Consider the following 25,414-nt stretch of genomic DNA (forward strand, 5'->3'; position numbering starts at 1 on the left):
AGCCACTAGCCACCTTAGCCTGTGAATTCTTGAAAGGTGGTGATATTACCAGGGAACTGAATATTTTTATTTAGTTAGTTTAAATTTAAATTTCCAAATGTGACCAATGGCTACCCTAATGGACATTGCAGGAAACAGGACCCTTCACATCTATCCCTCCTCCTACCCAAACCTGAGCCATGAACAACAGGGTGCAGTCTGAGGAAACCAGGAAGCTCCTAGAGTAGGGCCACTGAGGAGCTTTCCAGAAGACCATGAGTGAGTGATAGTCGAGCTCAAGCTGTTACTTGCCCTGTGTTTCTCTCCTGTTGTCCACAAAACTTCAGGAAATGCCTCCAGTACTAAAGTGACCGTTCATCTCAGCTTGCCTGGAACTGCCACTTTGTGTCTGTATGACGTCCTGGTATAACGGCTAACAGCATCTGCTTCACTCTCCAAAGTGTCCCACTTGGACTCCTTTTGGGTGTTAGTTCAAAAAGGTCTTGTAGGTCTTCATAGAACCGTTCAACTTCAGCTTCTTCAGGGTTATTAGTTGGGGCATAGGCTTGGATTACTGTGATATTGAATGGTTTGCCTTGGAAACGAACAGAGATCATTCTGTTGTTTTTGAGATTGCATCCAAGTACTACATTTCAGACTCTGTTGTTGACCATGATGGCTACTCCATTTCTTCTAAGGGATCCCTGCCCACAGTAGTAGATATAATGGTCATCTGAGTTAAATTCACCCATTCCAGTCCATTTTAGTTCGCTGATTCCTAGCATGTCGACGTTCACTCTTGCCATCTCTTGTTTGACCACTTCCAATTTGCCTTGATTCATGAACCTGACATTCCAGGTTCTTATTTAATATTGCTCTTTACAGCATCAGACCTTGCTTCTATGACCAGTCACATCCACAACTGGGTAATGTTTTTGCTTTGGCTCATCTCTTCATTCTTTCTGGAGTTATTTCTCCACTGATCTCCAGGAGCATATTGGGCACTACCGACCTGGGGAGTTCATCTTTCAGTATCCTATCATTTTGCCTTTTCACACTGTTCATGGGGTTCTAAAAGCAAGAATACTGAAGTGGTTTGCCACTCCCTTCTCCAGTGGACCACATTCTGTCAGACCTCTCCACCATGACCCTCCCGTCTTGGGTGGCCCCACACGGCATGGCTTAGTTTCATTGAGTTAGACAAGGCTGTGGTCCATGTGATCAGATTGGCTAGTTTTCTGTGATTATGGTTTCAGTGTGTCTGCCCTCTGATGCCCTCTTGCAACACCTACCATCTTACTTGGATTATAGGGGACTGGAATGCAAAAGTAAGAAGTCAAGAAACACCTGGAGTAACAGGCAAATTTGGCCTTGGAGTACGGAATGAAGCAGGGCAAAGGCTAATAGAGTTTTCCAAGAGAACGCACTGGTCATAGCAAACACTCTCTTCCAATAACACAAGAGAAGACTCTAGACATGGACGTCACCAGATGGTCAATACCAAAATCAGATCGATTATATTCTTTGCAGCCAAAGATGGAGAAACTCTATACAGTCAGCAAAAACAAGACCAGGAGCTGACTGGCTCAGATCATGAACTCCTTATAGCCAGATTCAGATTTAAATTGAAGAAAGTGGGGAAAACCACTAGACCATTCAGGTATGACCTAAATCAAATCCCTTATGATTATACAGTAGAAGTGAGAAATAGATTTAAGGGACTAGATCTGATAGACAGAGTGCCTGATGAACTACGGAATGAGGTTCGTGACATTGTACAGGAGACAGAGATCAAGACCACCCCCATGGGAAAAAAATGCAAAAAAACCCAAAATGGCTGTCTGAGGAGGCCTTACAAATAGTTGTGAAAAGAAGAGAAGTGAAAAGCAAAGGAGAAAAGGAAAGATATAAGCATCTGAATGCAGAGTTCCAAAGAATAGCAAGGAGAGAAAGAAAGCCTTCCTCAATGATCAATGCAAAGAAATAGAGGAAAACGTCAGAATGGGAAAGACTAAAGATCTTTTCAAGAAAATTAGAGATACCAAGGGAACATTTCATGCAAAGATGGGCTAGATAAAGGACAGAAATGGTATGGACCTAACAGAAGCAGAAGATACTAAGAAGAGGTGGCAAGAATATACAGAAGAACTGTACAAAAAAAGAGCTTCACGACCCAGATAATCATGATGGTGTGATCACTCACCTAAAGCCAGAAATCCTGGAATGTGAAGTCAAGTGGGCCTTAGAAAGCATCACTACGAACAAAGCTAGTGGAGGTGATGGAATTCCAGTGGAGCGATTTCAAATCCTGAAAGATGATGGTGTGAAAGTGCTGCACTCAATATGCCAGCAAATTTGGAAAACTCAGCAGTGGCCACAGGACTGGAAAAGGTCAGTTTTCATTCTAACCCCAAAGAAAGGCAATGCCAAAGAATGTTCAGACTACTGCACAATTGCACTCATCTCACACGCTAGCAAAGTAATGCTCAAAAATTCTCCAAGCCAGGCTTCAGCAATACGTGAACCATGAACTTCCAGATGTTCAAGCTGGAAGGCAAAAGGCAGAGGAACCAGAGATCAAATTGCCAACATCCGCTGGATCATTGAAAAAGAAAGAGAGTTCCAGAAAAACATCTATTTTTGCTTTATTGACTATGCCAAAGCCTTTGACTGTGTGGATCACAGTAAACTGTGGAAAATCCTAAAAGAGATGGGAATACCAGACCACCTGACTTGTCTCTTGAGAAACCTGTATGCAGGTCAGGAAGCAACAGTTAGAACTGGACACGGAACAACAGACTGGTTCCAAATAGGAAAAGGAGTATGTCAAGGCTGTATATTGTCACCCTGCTTATTTAACTTATATGCAGAGTACATCATGAGAAACACTGGGCTGGAAGAAGCACAAGCTGGAATCAAGATTGCTGGGAGAAATAGCAATAACTTCAAATAAGCAGATGACACCGCTCTAATGGCAGAAAGTGAAAAGTAACTAAAAAGCCTCTTGAAAGTGAAAGAGGAGAGTGAAAAAGTTGGCTTAAAGCTCAACGTTCAGAAAACGAAGATCATGGCATCTGGTCCCATCCCTTCATGGGAAATAGATGGGGAAACAGTGGAAACAGTGTCAGACTTTATTTCTCTGGGCTCCAAAATCACTACAGATGGTGACTGCAGCCATGAAATTAAAAGACGCTTACTCCTTTGAAGGAAAGTCATGACCAACCTAGATAGCATATTCAAAAGCAGAGATATTACTTTGCCAACAAAGGTCCATCTAGTGAAGGCTATGGTTTTTCCTATGGTCATGTATGGATGTGAGAGTTGGACTGTGAAGAAAGCTGAGCGCCAAAGAATTGATGATTTTGAACTGTGGTGTTGGAGAAGACTCTTGAGAATCCCTTGGACTGCAAGGCAATCCAACCAGTCCATCCTAAAAGAGATCAGTCCTGGGTGTTCATTGGAAGGACTGATGCTGAAGCTGAAACTCCAATACTTTGGCCACCTCATGTGAAGTGTTGACTCATTGGAAAAGACTCTGATGCTGGGAGGGATTGGGGGCAGGAGGAGAAGGGGACGACAGAGGATGAGATGGCTGGATGGCATCACCGACTCGATGGACATGAGTTTGGGTGAACTCCGGGAGTTGGTGATGGACAGGGAGGCCTGGACTGCTGCAATTCATGTGTTTGCAAAGAGTCAGACACGACTGAGCCACTGAGCTAAACTGAACTGGACTCCTTACCTAAGCACACAGCCTTGTATTCACAGTGTCATAGTGATTTGGGGACAGGAATGTACTTGGACTTTCTGTCACCTCTCCCCAGAAGTCTCTACAAGAGCTGGGGGAGGGAAAGGCAGACCCAGGAGCTGAGGAGCCAAACAATACAGTGGGGCCTTCACACAGGCCTGGCTGGGCCAGGATTGAGACCACACCGTCTTTCCCAAGTAAACTAGAGGAGGACGGGAGAGGGGAGACAGAAGAAAGCAAGGAGAGCCTGTCAGGGAAACAAGGAAAGAGAAATAGGGTCTCTCCAGCATTTTCAAGCATTACCAATAAAAATTAGACAGATTAAAGTCTTTCCAGTTCCCTGTGCTTGAAAAAATTCAGTATTAGTATGTAGAACACTCTACAGCACTTAAGCCCATAACAACACTTGAAAAATTCTTCAAGGCATAATTAAAGTTTAAAATAAAATTATCTGAGGTTTCCACCAGTATAAAATAAAATAAGTCAGCATGTGGAAGGTAAAACCAAAAAGTCCTATTTCCTGAGCCTTATGTAAAGGATATGCATGCATGTGTGCTAAGTCGCTTCAGTCGTGTCTGACTCTTTGTGACCCCATGGACTATAGCCTGCCGGGCTCCTCTGTCCATGGGATTCTCCAGGCAAGAATACTGGGGTAGGTTGCCAAGCCCTCCTTTAGGGGATCTTCCTGACCCAGGGATCAAACCCGGGTCTCTTATATCTCCTGCATTGGCAGGAGGGTTCTTTACCACCTACGCCACCTGGGAAGCCCTATCTAAAATATATTAGGCATAAATTTCTAACTTTGAATTCAACATTTCCTTTGTTCGTGTGTGTTTTTGCCTTATGTGTGTGGCGTGTGTGTGTGTGTGGTGAGAAGACAAGATCTGCTCTTCTAGAAAATTTCTCTTTCTTCTTCTTTTTTAGATTCCACATGTAAGTGAAATCACACAGTATTTATCTTTGTCTGGCTTATCTCACGTTAGTGTAATGCCCACCAGCCTCATCCATGTTGTCACAAATGGCAGAATTTCCTTCTTTCCTGTGGCTAAATAATGTCCCCCTGTATATACCTACCACGCCTTTACCCATTCATCCATCCATGGGGTAATAATATCCCCCTGCATATACCTGCCATACCTTTATCCATTCATCCATCCATGGGGCAATAATATCCCCCTGCAATACCTGCCACGCCTTTATCCATTCGTCCATCCATGGGGCCTCAGGCTATTTCTGTGTGTTGGCTGTCATGAAGAAAGCTGCGATGAACTTGGGATTGCAGATGTCTCTCCAGAATACTGATTTTATTTACTTCATATACATTTTCAGATGTGGGACTACTGAATCATATGGTAGTCCTAGTTTTCATTTTTTGAGATGTGAGGTGCTATCTCATTATGGTTTTGACTTACATTTCCCTGATGATTAGTGGTATTTATACCTTTTCATATACCTGTTAGCCATTTGTCTATCTTCATTTGAAAAATGTTTCTTCAGGTCCTTTGCCCATTTTAAAATTGGATTGTTTGGTTTTTGGCCTCATGTGTATTTTTAAAGCCTTACACACAATTTTAAATGATTTCCCACTTAGCAATTTTGTAAATGAGAACTAGACTTTTTATGACATCAGTCCTAAATCCACTGTACATATGAAACAGTCAAAGAATAATTGGCTTTGCTTTCTTTCTAGACATACACAAGATGTAGTTTTGTCCTTCTTATGACCCAAGCAGATAAATGCCTAAAATATGTTACCTAAGTATTACTGAAGTGATGGCAGCAAGAAGCAGAATGGTGGAGTAATTAAGAAGGTGGGATCTACCATAAAAAGAATGAAATAATGCCATTTGCAGAAACATGGATGGACCTAGAGATTATCATGCTAAGTGAAATAAATTAGAGAAAGAGAGATATATATCACTTTATGTGAAATACAAAAATGATACAAATGAACTTATTTACAAAGCAGAAACAGACTGAGAGGCACAGAAAACAAACTTCTGGTTACCAAAGAGGGGAGGGGAAACATGAATTAGGAGGATGGGATTACCAGTTACATACCGCTGCTGCTAAGTCACTTCAGTCGTATCTGACTCTGTGTGACCCCATAGACGGCAGCCCACCAGGCTCCCGTTCTTGGGATTCTCCAGGCAAGAACACAGGAGTGGGTTGCCATTTCCTTCTCCAGTTACATACTGCTGCTGCTGCTGCTAAGTCGCTTCAGTCGTGTCCGACTCTATGAGACCCCATAGACGGCAGCCCACCAGGCTCCGCCATCCATGGGTTTTTCCAGGCAAGAGTACTGGAGTGGGGTGCCATTGCCTTCTCCGCCAGTTACATACTAGTATATATAAAATAGATAACCAACAAGGACTTACTGCATAGCACAGGGAACTATACTCAATATCTTGTAACAATCTATAGTGGAAAAGAATCTGAAAAAGAATATATATATGTATCTGAATTACCTTACTGTATGCCAGAGAGTAACACAACACTGGAAATCAAGTAGACTTCAACTTTTTAAGAAATGGAAAAATAAAAAACAAAGTGGACTCTAGAGTCACACTTTGGGGTTTGAATCCTGGTTCCACAAACTTAGTTTTCTCATCTGTAAAATGGGGAAACATAGAAATTACCTCATAGGGCTGTTATGAGGATTTAGCTAGATAATCTGTACAAAGCCCCAAGCATAGTTTCTGGCAGAGATGTGCTCAGTAAGTGCAAACTATGATGATGAGGGGGAGGATAATTAGTGAGTAACTGGTAGAGGGAAAGATAGAAAAATGTGAGAGTTTAAATATAACCTTCCATCTAGTAGAATGTGAAGTTCTTGAGAGAAGGGCTATATTGACATGTATTTGTGTCCCAGCAACTAACAGAGTACTTGAAATATGAAAGGTAATATTTACTTATTAATACTAGTTATACAACAATTATTGACTAAGTGTCTGCCATGAGACTACGCCTGCCTGTGCTAGATGCTAAGGACATATACCTGAATCATTGTTGGGATTCAGTGGAGGAAAATGTGAAATGGCTTTCACACAAAGCCAGAATATTCTTACAGGGGCAGAAAGAAGAAATTAAGGGTTTTTGCCAGTCACATATAAATACATCCAATATTTACTCCTGCAATCGCCATTCTTTGTAGTTTTGGCTCAGCTAAGGGAACTTACAGGACCCAAGAAGCCTCTCCTGGTGGTGGTTGTACTAGGGGTCCCGGGCAGGAAGCAGTACACCAGTAGAGATGCTCCCAGTTGACCAGGGGCTAATTGTAAGGGCGTATGTCACAGGTCAGAGACGAGAGCCTGGAAACATGCAGGTGGGGGAGAAGCCCCATACATCAGTCCTTGAGCCACAGCCTCCTGGTCCCAGTGAGGAGAAGCCCAAAGCTGTGCCTTCTCACCAGGCAGTTATATTCATTTACAGACATCCTAGTCCACATGCAGCTTACCAACCATGGGTCATTCTTACCAGAAGCAGTGTTGCCTGGTAACACAGCTAACATCCATTTCTGTCAGAATGCCATGCAAGCAGAGCTAAAAAGGTAACCTAAAGCCATTTTTTTTTTCTCATAAAGAAGAGCATACTTTGTTAATCTTTTACTCACTCATTGCCATCCCTGGCCCGCTTGAACTCCCCCAAATCTTTTCAGAAACTATCAATGAAAAGTCTCTGGTGTGCCCTAAACTCAGTATGTATAAGACCCTGCCCACATAATTCTATCCTCTCTCCCTCCCTGGACACCTATGTTCCCTGGTTTGCTTGGGTTTGGGGGTTTGTGTTTGCGTGTTTGCTTTGGTGGTGTCTAGTGGCTTGCATGCAGGATATTAGTTCCCTGACCAGTGATGGAGCCCAGGTCCATGGCAGTGGAAGTGCCAGGTCCTAACTATTAGGGAATTCCCTATGTTACCTGTATTGATTAACACAATCATCATCCATCCAATCATCCACTGCATGGCATTTTTCCAGGGTTTCCATCCCAAATTCTGGAGCATGACAATTAAAGCTCTTCTGAATGTAGACATATCTGCCTCCAGCCTCTTCCACTCACCTGATCCTCCAGACACAGACTGTTTGTAATTTTCGACTGTGTCATCATTAGAAAGTGTCTACAAATCTAGAAGATCTTTCCACTAACTGTGATTGGTCAACCAAGATCTTCAAACCCTTGAAAAACCAACTCAAACACACCTCTTCTAAACCACAATGTCATCCCCCGTGTGAACTCATCACTTCTTTTTGTCTCTTCCTGAAGCACATTTGCAGCCTCCCTTGAAGTACTGTCCATACAGCTGTGGTCCCCATCACCCTCAGATCTGCTCAGGAAAGAAACTGAGCTTTATCTATATTGTCTTCCCCAGAGCCAGGCATCCATAACGCATCTCTGCACACAGAGGTCCCTCAATGTCTGCTGGCTTGAATGCAAATTATAGAACCAAAGTCGTGCCATCAACCCATATAGATAAAAAATTAAAGAAATAGAAAAAATATTTTTCCTTGTTATGACAGCTTTTAGGATTTTCTCTCTTGACAGCTTCCACTTATAATACAGCAGTGTTAATTGTATTTATCATGTTGTACATTACATCCCTAGTATTTACTTATCTAACACTGGAAGTTTGTACCTTTTGACTGCCTTCATCCATCCAATTCCCTTTCTCCCCATCCCCACCTCTGGTAACCACAAATTCAATCTCTTTTTCTAGGAGTTTGTTTATCAAGTATGATTGACCCAAAACACTATATTAGTTCCTATTAGTCAATATAGTGATTTAACATTTCTGTACATTTCAAAATGATCACCACAAGTCTAATTACAATCTGTCACCCTACAGAGATACTACACAGTTTTTGACTGTCTTCCCCATACTGTACATTTCATACCCATGGCTCATTCATTTTACAACTGGAATCCGGTACCTCTAAACCTCCCTCACCTGTGTCTTTCCTCCCTCACTCATCTCCCCTTTGGCAACCACCTGTTTGTCCTCTGTGTCTATAACACCACTTTTGTTTTGTTACACTTGTTCCTCTGTTTTGTATTTCAGATTCCACCTACAAGTGAAATCATATAGTCTCTTTCTCTGTCTGACATGTCAGTTAGCATAACACCCTCTAGTTCCTTATGCAAGGACTTGGAAAAAAATTGAGAGGTTACACAACAATCAAGTCTCTAGATATGATTATTTCTAAATGAAGAAATTCACAGATCTTTTGGGAGTGAAAAGTTTCCTCAAATCAAGGCTATAAAAGCTAAACAAAGGATAAAATATAAAAAGTGCTAAGATTTTGGCATACGATTTCAGCTCTCCTAACACACAATCTTTAAGATGAAGGACCACCACCAGTGCTCTATAGCATGAATATTAGACCCACATGAACGCCATCTTTGGCATCTGAGGATCCCTTTATACCCTGTTAGCACAGGGCATCCAGTCGTAATAATGAGATTATGAACACCTGCCAATTCAAAGGCACAGCTCACTCTTGAGTGGCAAATGAAAAGAGCTGGGGCAACCCGCAGACCAAAATAATGCAAGGCTTTTGCAGTCAATTTCAAGTGTAAGAAGCTGAGAAAAGTACTAGACAAGACGACCCAATGTACCCTTTGCAGTTCTTGTTTTTTGGAAATGAACAAAACAAATTCCTTAATATGATTATAAACCTTCCTCCTTCTTTCTCACCAGGAGCAGACTAACACTCCAGCCAAACAATCTCAGAACAGTTATTTTTGGGTTTGTTTTTTAAATTTTTTATTGAAATATAGTTGATTTACAATGTTTCAGGTATGCAGCAAAGTGATTCAGAAAATATATATTAATAAGAGAAAATAGGTCCCATTTGTTTGTTTTTTTTTGCTTTTATTTCCAATATTCTGGGAGGTGGGTCATAGAGGATCCTGCTGTGATTTATGTTGGAGAGTGTTTTGCCTATGTTTTCCTCTAGGAGTTTTGTAGTTACTGGTCTTACGTTTAGATCTTTAATCCATTTTGAGTTTATAGCTTTTGCACAACAAAGGAAACTATAAGCAAGGTGAAAAGACAGCCTTCAGAATGGGAGAAAATAATAGCAAACGAAGCAACTGACAAAGAATTAATCTCAAAAATATACAAGCAACCTCTGCAGCTCAATTCCAGAAAAATAAACGACCCAATCAAAAAATGGGCCAACGAACTAAACAGACATTTCTCCAAAAAAGACATACAGATGGCTAACAAACACATGAAAAGATGCTCAACATCACTCATTATTAGAGAAATGCAAATCAAAACCATAATGAAGTACCATCTCACGCCAGTCAGAATGGCTGCTATCCAAAAATCTACAAGCAATAAATGCTGGAGAGGGTGTGGAGAAAAGGGAACCCTCTTACACTGTTGGTGGGAATGCAAACTAGTACAGCCACTATGGAGAACAGTGTGGAGATTCCTTCAGTTCAGTTCAGTCGCTCAGTCATGTCCGACTCTTTGCGACCCCATGAATCGCAGCATGCCAGGCCTCCCTGTCCATCACCAACTCCCGGAGTTCACTCAGACTCATGTCCATCGAGTCAGTGATGCCATCCAGCCTTCTCATCCTCTGTCGTCCCCTTCTCCTCCTGCTCCCAATCCCTCCCAGCATCAGAGTCTTTTCCAATGAGTCAACTCTTTGCATGAGGTGGCCAAAGTACTGGAGTTTCAGCTTTAGCATCATTCCTTCCAAAGAAATCCCAGGGCTGATCTCCTTCAGAATGGACTGGTTGGATCTCCTTGCAGTCCAAGGGACTCTCAAGAGTCTTCTCCAACACCACAGTTCAAAAAAACTGGAAATAGAACTGCCGTATGACTCAGCAACCCCACTGCTGGGCATACACACCGAGGAAACCAGAATTGAAAGAGACATGTGTGCCCCGATGTTCATTGCAGCACTGTTTATAATAGCCAGGACATGGAAGCAACCCAGATGTCCATCAGAAGATGAATGGATAAGAAAGCTGTGGCACATATACACAATGGAATATTACTAAGCCATTAAAAAGAATATATTCAAATCAGTTCTAATGAGATGGATGAAACTGGAGCCTATTATACAGAGTGAAGTAAACTAGAAATTAAAACACCAATACAGTATGCTGACACATATATATGGAATTTAGAAAGATGGTAACGATTACCCTGTATGTGAGACAGCAAAAGAGACACAGATGTATAGAACAGTCTTTTGGACTCAGTGGGAGAGGGCAAGGGTGGGATGATTTGGGAGAATGGCATTGAAACATGTTTATTATCATATAAGAAACGAATCACCAGTCCAGGTTTGATGCATGATACAGGGTGCTCAGGGCTGGTTCACTGGGATGACCCAGAGGGATGGGATGGGGATGGAGGTGGGAGGGGGGTTCAGGATGGGGAACACATGTACACCCTTGGCAGAGTCATGTCAATGTATGGCAAAACCAATACGATATTGTAAAGTAAAATAAATAAATAAATAAAAATTTTTTAAGAAAGAGAAAATATATAAACATTGCTTTTCAGATTCTTTTCTACTACAGGTTATTATGGGATATTGAATAGAGTTCTGTGTGCTATACAGTAGGTTTTTGTTGTTTGTCTATTTTATATATTATAGTCTCTATCTTTTGATCCCGTTCTCTTAATTTGTCCCTCCTCTTCCCCTTCTCCCTTTGGTAATCCTAAGTTTGTTTTCTATGTTTGTGAGTCTATTTCTGTCTTGTAAATAAGTTCATTTGCATCATTTTTTGAGATTCCACGTAAAAGTGGTATCACATGATATCTGTCTTTCTCTGACTTACTTCACCTAATATGATCGTCTCTAGCTCCCTTCATGTTGCAACAAATGTCATTATTTCACTCTTTTATGGCTGAGTAATAGTATTCCATTGTATGCACACACACACACACACACACACACACACACATAGGCTTCCCAGGTGATGCTAGCAGTAAAGAACCTGCCTGCCAATACAGGAGATGTAAGAGATACGGGTTCGATTCCTGGGTGGGTAAGATCCCTTGGAGGAAGCAGGGCCACCCACTCCAGTATTCTTACCTGGAGAATCCTATGGAGAGAGGAACCTGGCAGGCTACAGTCCGTAGGGTCGCAAAAAGTCAGACAAAACTGAAGCAACTTAGCATGCATGCGCGTGCACACACACACACACATATATGTGTACATGACATCTTCTTTATCCTCAAAATGGTTGTTAAACACCTAGAATGATGACAGTAGTCCCCCTGAGATTCTGAGGCAAAAAAAGGAAAAGGGGAAAAAATGAAGTTTCTGCCATTGAGAAGTATGTCTCACTAGGGAAATAAAATTGAAAAGCTAAGCATAAGATATGGAAGCCGTCCAAGATGCATTGTGGAACAGAAAAAAAACAAAGTACAGACTAATGTCTATATAATTTGCACCTATTTGTATAACATATACATATAATGATATAAGCATCTTTCTGCAGGAACATTTTCTTCATGATATGCCAACAAATCATTGCTGGTGGTTACCTCTGGACAGTGGGTCTGGTTTGGGAGGTCAGAAAGGCAGTTTCAATCATGTTCCATCTTACATTGTTTGTTTATCATGTGCATGAGTTTCTTTAATTTTTAAAATTGTAATAAGGTAAGCAGCACCACAAGACAGGATACAATTGCACAGCAAGTGTGTAAAAGAAAAACCAATATTTATTGACTAACATCTATGAGCCAGGCACACCTATCTGCCACTTCCCAATCACTACCGCCCCGCCCCACGGGTGCGGCTAGGACATTTCTGGCCCCTGGGAAGCAGCCTGCAACCTCTCCTTGGGCTATTCTGCCACCTCAGTCAAACCCACAGTTGGCTCCAGCTCCGAGCTTTTTCTAGCATATGGAATGCAGCCAAATTTGGATGGTTTCCCAGGGAGGGTAAATAGTGTGTTGGAGATTGAGTTAAAACAACCAAACTCCTTTTTAGCAAGCCAATGGGATCAATCCAGCCCTTGTAAAGTACCACCTAAATTGTTTTTAGTTCCTTTGATTGCTTTTTCATCTTGAAAACTACAAAACAAACACACCCTCTTCAACTCAGGATACGCTGCTTTAAGGACTATTTACCCCACGTTGAAACCAAGCACAGCACAGCTTCTTTACTGAAAGCAGGATACGTATTTTCTACTACTATCATTGTTTAAAAAACAAATTAAACTTCTATGATAGCTATACACCGCGAATCCATATATCAAACCCTTATCAAATGCTGCCCTCTAGTGGAACATTAGTAAAACCTTCTGCTAAAAATAGGTGTTTAATTAAGGCTCAGATGTGTTTTAAAGGAGAGAACAGAGTTGATGTATGTCTTTTGAATTTAAACAGTCGCCATCCAACAATGACCTCTATCCGCTATTGTCATCATTTCCTTAAATATTTTAAATATTTGACTTGCTGAGAATTTTTTACCTTAACACACAAATATAGTTTTACTTTCTAAAGCAGACCTGAGTTGACTTCACAAACACTCGAAAAAAATTTAAATGCATACTGTTTCATAACAAGGTACTTCCAGAACTGTGTTGCTGCTGTTCAGTTGCTCAGTCGTGTCCAACTTTGCGACCCCACGGACTGCAGCTTGCCAGGCTTCCCTGTCCTTCACTGTCTCCTAGAGTTTGCTCAGACTTATGTCCACTGAATCAATGATGGCATGTGTATGCACAATATTTTTAAAATCACATATCAGCAACCCTGTTCTGAGTCTGAATATTGTTAAAACAGAAAAAAAAAGAGCAACTTTTACAATGTAAGGGCATTTTAGCAAAAAAGCAGCTGGGGAACCTGGATCTGGTGTCCTTGCTCTAGACATATTGGCAACCACTTGGAAACTTCTCTCTAGCTTCTCTGCCTCATTGCCTGGAAGTCATTCATCACTTAGTTTAATAAAACTCAAGACCCAAACACACACATGCTGCCAAGTTTTCTAAGCTTTAAAAATTATTCTTTTCCAGCCAGGTCAGACTTTGTATTTACAGCATACTTTTCCCTCCCTAAGAAGCCCAGAATGGTTTGTCCAGATCTCCACAGAGTGATTCTTAATCCAATTACGTCCAAGCAAAGGTCGGGGGGTAGAGAGACGACAGGAACCAGGGCATCCTTTCAGCGCCTGGGGACAGAATCTCTGCATCTGATGACAACTCCCTTTCCTGGGCCTCATCTATCACACGGCTTTTACATCTATCCATCCAAAGATAGGAAGAAAAATATATTTTAAATCTCCAAGAGCCTGCGTTTTTCACAGCAGGCCTTACTCCACCTACCTTTCTAAGCTGCGGTGCCTGGTTCCCTGCTGCCCGGAACAGCTCCGAGCAATGACAGCCAACGTGACTGTCACTTGGCGGCCTGGCCAGGGGAGAATGAGGTCCCCTCACACCCCATCCCTGGGGACGAGGATGGTGAGCCCGCCCTCTGGGTCCCGTTCCGAGACGCGGTCAGGGTTAGAACACAGCGGAGCTCAGCCAGTTCCTGAAGGTCACCTTTGCAGCCTGACACCCAGCTCAGCCACTGGCTTCACACTCTAAATTCAGCCTTCCTTTCTCTCAGCTAACCATCTCCTGTCCTCCTTACGGACCATGTTTAAAAACATAAGTCCATACCTCAGTGAAATATCTTTTTGTTGGAAAAAGCTTGATTCTAACACCCAAGAGGAGAAATAGACATAACTTGGAAAGAACGAAAATTTCCACAGAAGAGGTAAGTCCAGGGACCATCCTCGGGCCACCACCCACCCTTCTCAATTTTAACTCTCCCTCAGGTTCACAGATAAATGCCTGTTATTATCACCTCTATTATGAAACTCTGTCTCCACTTACAATTATCACCCCCTTTCATCTTCCCTGAGGTTTCTTGCTTTGATCCAGAGTTGTGTGTGGCTTCTCCCGCTGTGGAGACTCCCAGCCAGTATTTCTGCCACACTTTCTTCAGTTTTTCTAAACACTTTCCTTCTTCCTTCCCCGGCTCTCTTTTTCTTACTGGCAGAAACACATCCAGGGTGGAAAGGCTGCATTTGAACCAAGTTTAATTTTTTAGACACTAACATTTGTGATAAGACAGCACGGCCTTTTAAAAAGATTAATGGATAAAGAAATACCTTGTATAGGTTTGGCTTAACCAAAAGGAGAAAAAGCAGAGTGGGAAAGAGGCCGAGCGGGGAGAGAAATCCATCTTCATCTCTCATCAGGAAAGACACAAAGAAATAAAAACAGAAGGCCCAGCTCCCTTCCTACATAATTTGCAGAATGGCTACACAATTTTCAGGACCTAGTACAAAATAAAAATGAGGAACACTTCCTTCAAATGTTATTAAGACTTTCAAGTGACAATACCAAAGTGTTAAACGGTGAGTCCCCTATATACCAACAAGTTCCGTTCTGAGAGTGTGTTCATGGGTCCAATTTGTTCGTATGTCCAACAAAGTTAATCTGGATATCCGGCTCACACAATCAGCTATCTAGTACTGTTTATAATTTATAGTACAGTTTACAATTCTTCTTATAATTCTGTTTATAGTATGGTTTATAATTCTTTTCACACAAATTATGCATAAAAACAAACATAAAACACACACAAAAAATAAGGATAGCATTTTAAATCTTGCATCACAGTACCTTGAAAAGTTCAGTAGCTCAGTACTGCAGCTGGCATACAGGGCTGCCATCGAGTGAACAGGCAAGACGAGTTCCTGGCTGGAGGAGAGAGTAGAAGTGAGAGATGGTAGGACTGCAGGGTTGTCAGCAAAATGAGATGGAGGGCAAGCTGCAATTTCACTCACACCTGACTTCAGTGGAACACACATTCCCATCTTTGAAAGTAGGCAACTTGAAGGTTGGTATGTAGGGGACTTAGTATACCAAGCATGGGCCCATCTGAGGGTGGGGCTCTGTGTGACTAAACTACACCAGTCACACACTCCTGAAGCGAAATAAGCTACCATACATCAAAACAGCAGTCTTGAGTACCAGCTATATTGGGGAATTTTCCCCAAAATGGTCAGCCCCTGCTAGGGTGATCAGTTTGGCCTGGTTTGTCCTAGACTATCAGAGGTTTAGCACTGAAAACCCCACATCCCAGGCATTTCCCGAAACCCAGGCAAATTGGGACAGTGGGTCACCCCCTCTTCTCTGAGGACCCAGTCTAGTGACAGAGCTGTCCTCTGGATTTCTACTGGTCTTAATTTCTTGCTCTCAGAACGAGTGGCAATCTGAAGCCAGTCTCCATCTCTGTGGAGGTGTGTGAAGCTATTCCAAATGTCCCTAGATTTATTGCCTGACTTCTTGTGTCCCCAGAGAGAAGCCTAGTGAATTATGATTCTAACTGCTCATGTGTGTCAGAAGTAAGCTAGAATGTGCTTCCATGCGGCAGAACCTGTTGGAATTTCTTGTAACTCTAGAAAGAAAACTGCATTTCAGGATTTGGCAGTTGTACACTTGTAGTCTTTCTTTCTTTTTTTTTTTAAAGGTGTGAGACTCCAACAATGTGCAAAGTATTATTTCTATCAAGACAATCACACATTATATAATGCCTGGCCATGAAACAGAATATTCATTAAAAGTAACAAAAAATATATCCATGTAAAAACTAATGAGGACCTCCTTGGTGGTGCAGTGGGTAAGAATTTGCCAAATGCAGGGGACCAGGTTTAATCCCTGGTCCAGGGAGATCCCATATACCACGTAGCAATGAAGCCTCTGGGCCCAAACCACTGAACCCATGCTGTAGAGCCCACGGCTGCAACTACTCAAGCCTGCATGCCCAGAGCCTGTGCTCCTCAACAAGAGTAGCCACTGCAAATGAGAAGCCCACGCACCTCCCCAAGGAGTAACCCTTGCTCACCACAACTACAGAAAGCAACGTCAGTGCAGCCTAAATAATTAATTGAAAAACTACTGAACTGTCATTTGTGTCATTTTTCCCCAAGGGTATGATCTTCACTACAAATTGAATTTCACCTGTTTGTTTACTGTTAAACCTGAACTGAACATTCACTAAGCACTTTTCTGGGTCTGGAGATATCTTGGTGAATTTAGTACCATATCTTCCATGGAACTGCTTAAGGTTTAACATTTAGATGTTCTCAGTAATATGCTAAGACAAAAAACTAGTTAATGAGCTCGGTAAACAGATATCAACCCTGCTTGTGTCTTCCTATCATTTCCTGGTACATATTACACTCCCCTGGCATATTGGATATGCCAAAAGTATTTCAAAATTTCTTACTCAGCTCATGTCCCTCACCTCAGTTTATGCCCTTGTATATTCTTCACTGAGAAATTAAAAGACAGTAGACAGAAGCTCCTACAGCCTCCTCAGAGCAAATGGACCAGTCTGCCTTTACCTGCTCCCTGTCTTGCTGGTCTTCTTGGAAGCCACAAGATAGTGCTCTGGTCCTATCAGAGTCCAGCCTTCCATGATATTCTGCAGCCCACCCCTTTTGTCCCCTCAAAGACTTGCTTCCCATCCCCAAACAACTTTTAAATATTCTTTCTCTTTCATAAATCACCTTCCAACTGAAAGAGATACGTTAGGATGATGGTTCTCAAAGTATGGTCCCTGGAACATCAGTATCAGCATCACCTGGGATTTGTTAGAAACACAAATACTTGGGGGGGCGGGGCATGGTGAGAGAGCTGGACTGGTTGTCTGGGATTAGCAGATGCAAACTATTACATATAAAGTGGGTAAACAACAAGGTCCTACAGTATAGCACAGGGAACTATTTTCAATTGTTGTTGTTCAGTCACTAAGTCATCTCCAGCTCTTTGTGACCCCATGGACTGCAGCACACCAAGGTTCCCTGTCCTTCACTGTCTCCTGGAGTTTGCTCAAACTCACGTCCATTGAGTCAGTGATGCCATCCAATCATCTCATCCTCTGTCACCCACTTCTCCTCCTGCCCTCAATCTTCCCAGCATCAGGGTCTTTCCCAATGAATCAGCTCTTCAATATCCTGTAATAAATCATAGTGGAAAAGAATATGAAAAAGAATATGTGTGTGTATTATACATATATATATGACTCACTTTGCTGTACAGCAGAAATTAATACAACATTGTAAATCAGCTATACTTCAACAAAATAGATTTAAAAAATAATACTTGGGTCATATTCCAGACATCCTGAATCAGAAACTCTGGGGCTGAAGCCTGGTAATTTGTGCTTTAACAAGCCCTCCAGGTGGTCCTGCTACACACTAAATCTTGAGACCCACTGATCTGTGGATGACACCCCTCAGCTTCCCCCCGAACCACCTCACACCTGTGTCCAAAGAGAAGGTGGCTAGATCACCAGGACAGAGAGAGCTCTCCAGAGTAGACTGGAGACTGCTGTCCTTGACCCTCTCCTGATCCTATTTTTATTAATGATGGTGGAAGCGCAGAAGGCACACCCATCTCATTAACCGATGATAGAGAGCTGGATGGCATAGAGATGTTGAATGATGACATTAGTACCCAAAGACACAAAGTGATGGTCCAAATATCTCAAGGTGAAACTTAATAGGGTATATTAGTTAGGATTAGATTCAGCTTTGAGTGACAGAAAACCCAAAATAGCATTGGCTTAATAAGAGAGAAATTTGATATTTCTCATTCACACAAATGAACTCTGGAAGTGTCAGGCCAGAGTCAATGGGGTGGCTCCACTCCCTGGAATTCCCTGTCTGTCCCATTCGTAAGATACAGCCTCATCGTCAGGTCAAAGATGGAAACATTTATGTTTCAGATAGCAAAATGGAGAAAGGATGGAGAAAACAGTCGTTCTTGCTATCTTTTAAGAATTCTGGATAGAATCACGTTATCCTGCTGCATCCTACTGGCCAAAACTTAGTATGGCCATAGCTACAGTGGAGGCTAAGAATTGTAGTCTTTATTTCTCTGGGAAGTTCAGCTAGAAAGCTATGCTATGGAAGAAAGGGAGAGGACATATTAGGACACAATGAGTAGTCTCTACTGACCAAAGCAAAAACAAAGACCTTTACAGAAGGTCTAAATGCAAATGTGGGACTTCCCTGGTAGTCCAGCGGTTAAGAAGCCACCTGTCAATGCAGGAAACATGGGTTTGATCCCTGGTCCGGAAAGATCTCACATTCCACAGAGCAACTAAGCCCAGGAGCTTCAACTACTGAAGCCCAAGCACCTAGAGCCCAGAGTTCTACAACAAGAGAAGTCACCACAATGAGAAGCCCAAGCACCAAAAGTCAAGAATAGCCCTCTCACCACAGGTAGAGAAAGCCTACAAGCTCAGCAACAAAGACCCATCACAGCCAAAAAATAAAATGTGAATGTACCTTGAAGATTGTTGGCAGAGGAAGGGGAGGTAGGGAGTAACAGTCTCTCTATGAGCTGTGCGTAGTTGTTCAGTCATGTCTGACTCTTTGCGTCCCCATGGACTGTAACCCATCAGGCTCCTCTGTCCGTGGGGATTTGGGCTTAAGTAAACAGAGAAAGTGGTGGTGGTGGTGGTTTTGTCGCTAAGTTACATCCAACACTTGCCACCCTATGGACTGAAATACATCAGGCTCCTCTGTCCATGGGATTCCCCAGGCAAGAGTACTGAAGTGGGTGACCATTTCCTTCTCCAGGCGATTTTCCCGACCCAGGGATCTAACCTGCATCTCCTTCATTGGCAGGCAGGTTCTTTACCAACTGAGCCACCAGGGAAGCATGAGAAATAAAACTGAAATTCGCAGACGCACTGTTAACTTCAGGGATGTCATCAAGATGTGGCCCTTCTCCGTATTTTGGCTGTCTAGTCCTCCATGGTAGGTTAATTCCTATGCTTCATATGGTGGCAAGATGTTTGCCCACAGACCCAGGCCCCTCTCCTCTGAACCTGCTGGTGGGCCAGGAGAAGTGTACATTTACTCTCCTCCATCACATCTCCACCTGTTTCTCAAGTCAACCTCCTCTAGCAAAGTGGTTCTCAACTCTGACAACTTACTTAAATCCCCTCAGGAGCTTTTTAAAATCCCTGATACCCAGGCCTATCTTCCTAAATCTGACTTTATTGGTCAGGGTGGGACTCTGGCATTTTAGCAATTTTCCCAGGTGATTCTGTTGTTTATCCAGAGTGAAGAACCCTTGATCTAGCATACCATGGAAAAGTGGAAGCTTTGCCTCTTGAATGTCTCTGGACTCAGGTCCCCAGACTCTGTGTGTGGGTGTCATGTGTCTCCTCCATCGGGTCCTTACTGAACAGCTGGGGACCACTTCACATCTGAGTTCCCTTCATAGGATTCCATGTGTCTCTGTGGGGCTAGATGGAGGGATCCCTAGACTGCCCTGCCTTTCTATCTCCCCAAGGTCTCTGCATATGGCTGTCAAGGTTGATTTTCTTTTACTAAAGGACTGAGGTGATTTTAAAAGGAAAACACCAACAGGAAGGAAAAAAAAAATTAAAGGTTTGGAGAGCCATCTGCTCATAGACTATAATTGAAATCTAAGACCAAGACCCGAAGAATGTCAACAATTAAAAGCTCCATAGCAAGGATTAGTTGATCAAAGAAGGTGGGAAGGATTATCCAGAGCAGGTCACAGGAAATCCACAAGAGCATGGACTCTGGAAGCCAAGAGAACAAAGGCTGAAAGCACCAGCAACGAGCTCACCCACTTTAGTCTTTTGTCTGCTGACCTCACCTGGTGTCATCTATGCTGGTGACTTCTTTCAGTGAAATGTGAATATTCAGAGCGATGGCAACAATGCTCCACATTTCACTGGAAGCTCAAGTTACTCCCCTTGGATACGTTGTCCATAGATACTCAGATTTCTCTACAAAAGAAAAAAATAACCCTATATAGTACGGGGAACTCTGCTCAATATTTTGTAATAAACTGAAAGGGGAGAGAACTTGAAAAAGAATAAACACATGTATCTGTGTAACTGAATCACTTTGCTGTACACCTAAAACTAACACTTTTCATTGTTAATCAACTATCCTCCAATGTAAAATGAAAACTTTTTAAAATAAATAAGATGAAATGTAAGGACTTGCCTGGTGGTCCAGTGCTTAAGATGCTGTACTCCCAAAGCGGAGGACCCCGGTTTGATCCTTGGTTTCAAACTCTTTCAGTTCACATGACCAACTAAAGATCCTGCATGCTGCAATGGAAGATCCCACATTTGCAACTAAAACCTGGAGCAGCCAAATAAATAAATAAATATTTTTAAAAATTAAGAAATAAGGCACAAGCCCCGGCCAGCCACTGGTGACCGCTGCCTGAGAAACAGTGTGATGACCACCAAGGAGATGAAGGCGGCCAAGAGCAGGGAGCAGTTGGCACTGCAGCCCCTTGAGGGAGTGGACCTCAGCCCCAAGCAGGATGAGGGCGTGCTTAAGTTTATCAAGCAAGAAGGCCCTGGCATGGAGATGCCGATGATTGGGGACCAAGTCTCTGTCCACTACAGGGGCTGGCTGCTTGATGGCACCAAGTTCCACTCCAGCCTGGACCGCAAGGACAGGGTCTCCTTTGACCTGGGGAGAGGGAAGGCCATCAAGGCTTGGGATGTTGCTGTAGCAACCATGAAGGCAGGCGAAGTGTGTCACATCACCTGCAAGCCAGAGCATGCCTAGGGCTCAGCGGGCAGCCCTCCCAGGATCTCTCCCAACACGCTTGTGTTTGAGGTGGAGTTGTTGGAGTTCAAGGAAGAGGACCTGACAGACGAAGAAGACAGGGGATCATCAGGAGAATACGGAGATGATGGGGAGGGCTATGCCAAGTCCAGTGACAGCGCCACCCTGGAAGTTGCACTGGAAGGATACTTTGAGGACCAGATCTTTGACCCACGAGAGCTCAGCCTTGAAGTTGGTGAGGGAGAGAGCATGCATCTTGCCCTGTGGGCTGGAGAAAGCCATTCAGTGTGTGGATAAAAGAGAACATTCCATTGTGTATCTTAATACCTGTATGCTTTCAGCAATGCTGGGAAGGAGAAGTTCCAGATCCCACCAAATGCTGAGCTGATGTACGAAATATAGCACAAGAATTTTTGAGAGGGCCAACAAGTCCGGGGCAATGAGTTCTGAGACGCTGGAGCAGAGGACCGTAGTGAAGGAGCAAGGCACTGTGTACTTCAAGGAAGGCAAGTACAAGCAAGCTGTGCTGCAGTGCAAGAAGACTGTGTCCTGGGGCTTCCCTGGTGGTTGTGGTTGAGAACCTGCCTTGCAACGCAGGGGATACTGGTTCAATCCCTGGTCCAGGAAGATCCCATATACCACGGGGCAGCTGAGCCCGTGCACCCCAACTGCCAAAGCCTGAGCACCCTAGAGCCTGTGCTCTGCCACAAGGAGAGGCCACTGCAGTGAGAAGCCTGTGCCCCGCAACTAGAGAGTGGCCCCCATTCCCTGCAACTAGAGAAAGCCTGCACACAGCAGGGAAAACCCAGCACAGCCATAATAAATAACTAATTTTTTTTTTTTTTTTTAAAGAAGAAGATTGTGTCCTGGCTGGAATAAAAGTGGAGCTTCTCTGATGAGGACGCACAGGAAGGTACGGGCCCTTCAGCCGGCCTCCCACGTCAACCTGGCTGAGTGTCATCTGAAGCTGCAAGTCTTCTCAGCTGCCACTGAAAACAGTAACAAGGCCCAGGAAGTGGACAGCAACAATGAGAAGGGCCTTGTCCATCAGGGAGAGGCCCACCTGGCGGCGAACGCACGGGCTGACTTGCAGAAGGGCCTGCAGCTCTACCCAGCAACAAGTCGGCCAAGGTTCAGCTGGCCATGTGCCCGCAGCAGATCCACAGGCAGCTGGAGGGGAGACGAAGCTCTATGCCAGCGTGTCTGAGAGGCTGGCCGAGGAGGAGAGTAAAAGGCCCAGGCCGCAGTGGCTGCAGGAAAACAGCCGGCTGACATGGAGATGAGAGAGCAGAAGAATGACTGGGGGCCGTAAGGGGTGGGAGTTGGGCCTCCTCAGCCTCGCCCCAACCCTGTCCCCACAACTGCCTGTCCCCCAGACCCCCAGCCCCAACCCTACTCCACCCTGGTGTGTGTGTGTGTATGTGTGTGCGTGTGTGTGTGTTAGTCTCTCAGTTGTGTCTGACTCTTTTCAACCCCACGAACTGTAGCTCACCAGGCTCCTTTGTCCATGGAATTCTCCAAGCAAGATTATGGAGTGGGTAGCTGTTCCCTTCTCAGGGGATCTTCCCAACTCAGGGATCGAACTGGGGTCTCCTGCATTGCAGGCAGATTCTTTACCATCTGAGCCACCACAAACTGAAGAATTTTGAGTGAATTAGAGCTTTAAAAAAATTACTTAAATAAATAAAATATAGACTCCTCAAAACAAGCTCATGCAGAGCTAGGAACTTCCCAAAAGATCTTCTCCAAATATGCTACTGCTAAGTCACTTCAGTCATGTCCGACTCTGTGCAACCCCATAGACAGCAGCCCACTAGACTCCTCTGCCCCTGGGATTCTCCAGGCAAAAATACTGGAGTGGGTTGCCATTTTCTTCTCCAAATATAGTACTCCTCAAATCCTTCCACCTATAAAGTCAGAGATCTAGAATTCCCAAACTGTTTGCGCTGAGGAACCCAGGGTCACCACAGTGAATCAGATGAATCCTACAGGACATTTTAAACTTTTGAGGAAAACACAAGAACACTTGTAGGGTGCCATACAAGGTAAAGAATCTGCTTGCAAGGCAGGAGACCCGGATTCGATCCCTGGGTCGGGAAGATCCCCTGGAGAAGGAGACGGCAACCCACTCCAGTACTCTTGCCTGGAGAATCCCATGGACAGAGGAGCCCAGCGGGCTATAGTCTGTGGGGTCACAAAGAGTCGGACACGACTGAGCGACTAACACATACAAATTACAGTCAGTAAATTATTTTGGATCTACCTACTTAGTAATCTAAAACCTTATACATTTTTGGCCTAAGAATAAATAACTGAGCTGACTATAACCATGAGCCTAGAAAGTTGGGGAAAATCTGAAACAAATACTTGACTCCAGCACTCTCTCTTCCTCAAATTCACCATCACTGCATCTGTCAGCCTAAAAATAAGATCCCCCCCATCAAGAGCACAAATATGTGTTTCTTACTCCAGCTCTAAGGGAATTAATTGTTCCCATTTAGAAACTATAAACAACTATGGGTTAGGTGAAATTCAAATTTACAATAGAAACAATCTAGATAGCATACTAAACTGAAATATTTCATTTCAAGCTCAGCAAATATCTGAGGAAATCTAATTTGTATTCAGAACATTTTCAGGGTTTATATCTTTTGCTTTTAGGCCAGGAGTGCAGGATGAGTATTCTAATAACAAAAAAGAAAATAAAACCATTAGGTAAAAACCATAGGCCTAAATCCTAGTTTATTTCAATTAAATTTGTTCAATTCCATGGCCAAAGAACAAATTTCTAGCTCTGGCTTTATATATGTGTTAGTCAGGATAATCTTGGTTAATGTTACAGTAAGTCCTAAAAAGAAAAACTCTAAAAATCAGTGGCTTAACACCCCCCTCACCCCCTCTCCACAAAGCTTTATTTCTCACTTACCTAGGCAACAAACAAGATACCAGATAAATAAGCAAGGAGGTAATCACAGACTGTGGCATGAATCTTATTAATTAATTAATGAACTAATGTGGGGTTTCTTCATTAATTTATTCAACAAATTTGGGTTGAGTAGTAGATTTTGTACCAGATATAGTTCTAGTGCCAGCAATATGATGATAAATAAAACAAAGCTTATATTATTCTGGGAGGAGAGACAACCCATAAATGACACATAGAAAAAAATAAGCAGAGATAAGAGCTCTTAAGAACAACAAGGCAAGATATGTGGTGGCCTTGGCTATAGTGACGTTTGTGTACTTTGGGGTTCCATGTGGATGCTAATGAACCATCAGTAAAAAAGAGGTAAGTAGTGTTATGATGTATGAAGAGAGAATATAACCACTCTTCTGGGATAAATCAGAGAGGCTTTTCTACCTCTAAATTTGTGCTGCCCCAAATCATCAATCCTGGGATGATTTTGTCCAAGCCATTTCCCTGATGAGGATACAATCCAGAGGAAGACCTAGAAAGGCTGGAACTCAGCCGGATCCCTGAGGTTCCAAGAAAATGGGAAAACCTCATTTGCTTTCACCCAAACAACAAGCATGAGAAGTACAAGATGAGGTCAGGGTCAGCAGTAAGGGAATGCATGTGGGACAATGACAAGGCTGCCTGGAGATTCTGGCCTTTAGATCATAACTACTGTCATTCAACAGCATGGCCATCCTGATGATGCAGGTATGGGATCTTAACAGAATGCCAGGAAATGTGCTGTTTTCATGACCTCATTCAATATATTGTGTGCAAATTAATTATACTTGTGTTACATACTTTATGGACTTCTCTGGTGGCTCATATCGTAAAGCATCTGCCTACAACGCAGGAGACCCGGGTTCAGTCCCTGGGTTGGGAAGATCTGCTGGAGACGGAAATGGCAACCCACTCCAGTATTCTTGCCTGGAAAATCGCATGAAAGGAGGAGCCTGTTAGGCTACAGTCCATGGGGTCACAAAGAGTCAGGCACGACTGAGCGACTTCACTTTTATATACTTTGTATATTTTATATACTTTATATATTTTAATATCTGGACATATCTTATACTAGAGTACTCACAAACAAGGTCATGTTAGGGAGAAGAACACTTCAAGGCTCAGGTGAG

At 43.1% G+C, this 25,414-nt stretch overlaps 1 pseudogene; it reads left to right on the forward strand.

Moving 5' to 3' along the window:
* The first annotated feature begins 20,989 nt into the window (after positions 1-20,989).
* LOC102412644 lies at positions 20,990-22,772 on the forward strand (annotated as a pseudogene).
* The last annotated feature ends 2,642 nt before the right edge of the window (positions 22,773-25,414 follow it).

Source organism: Bubalus bubalis, chromosome 15 (assembly GCF_019923935.1).
Source record: "Bubalus bubalis isolate 160015118507 breed Murrah chromosome 15, NDDB_SH_1, whole genome shotgun sequence".
In the NCBI taxonomy this organism is placed as follows: domain Eukaryota; kingdom Metazoa; phylum Chordata; class Mammalia; order Artiodactyla; family Bovidae; genus Bubalus; species Bubalus bubalis.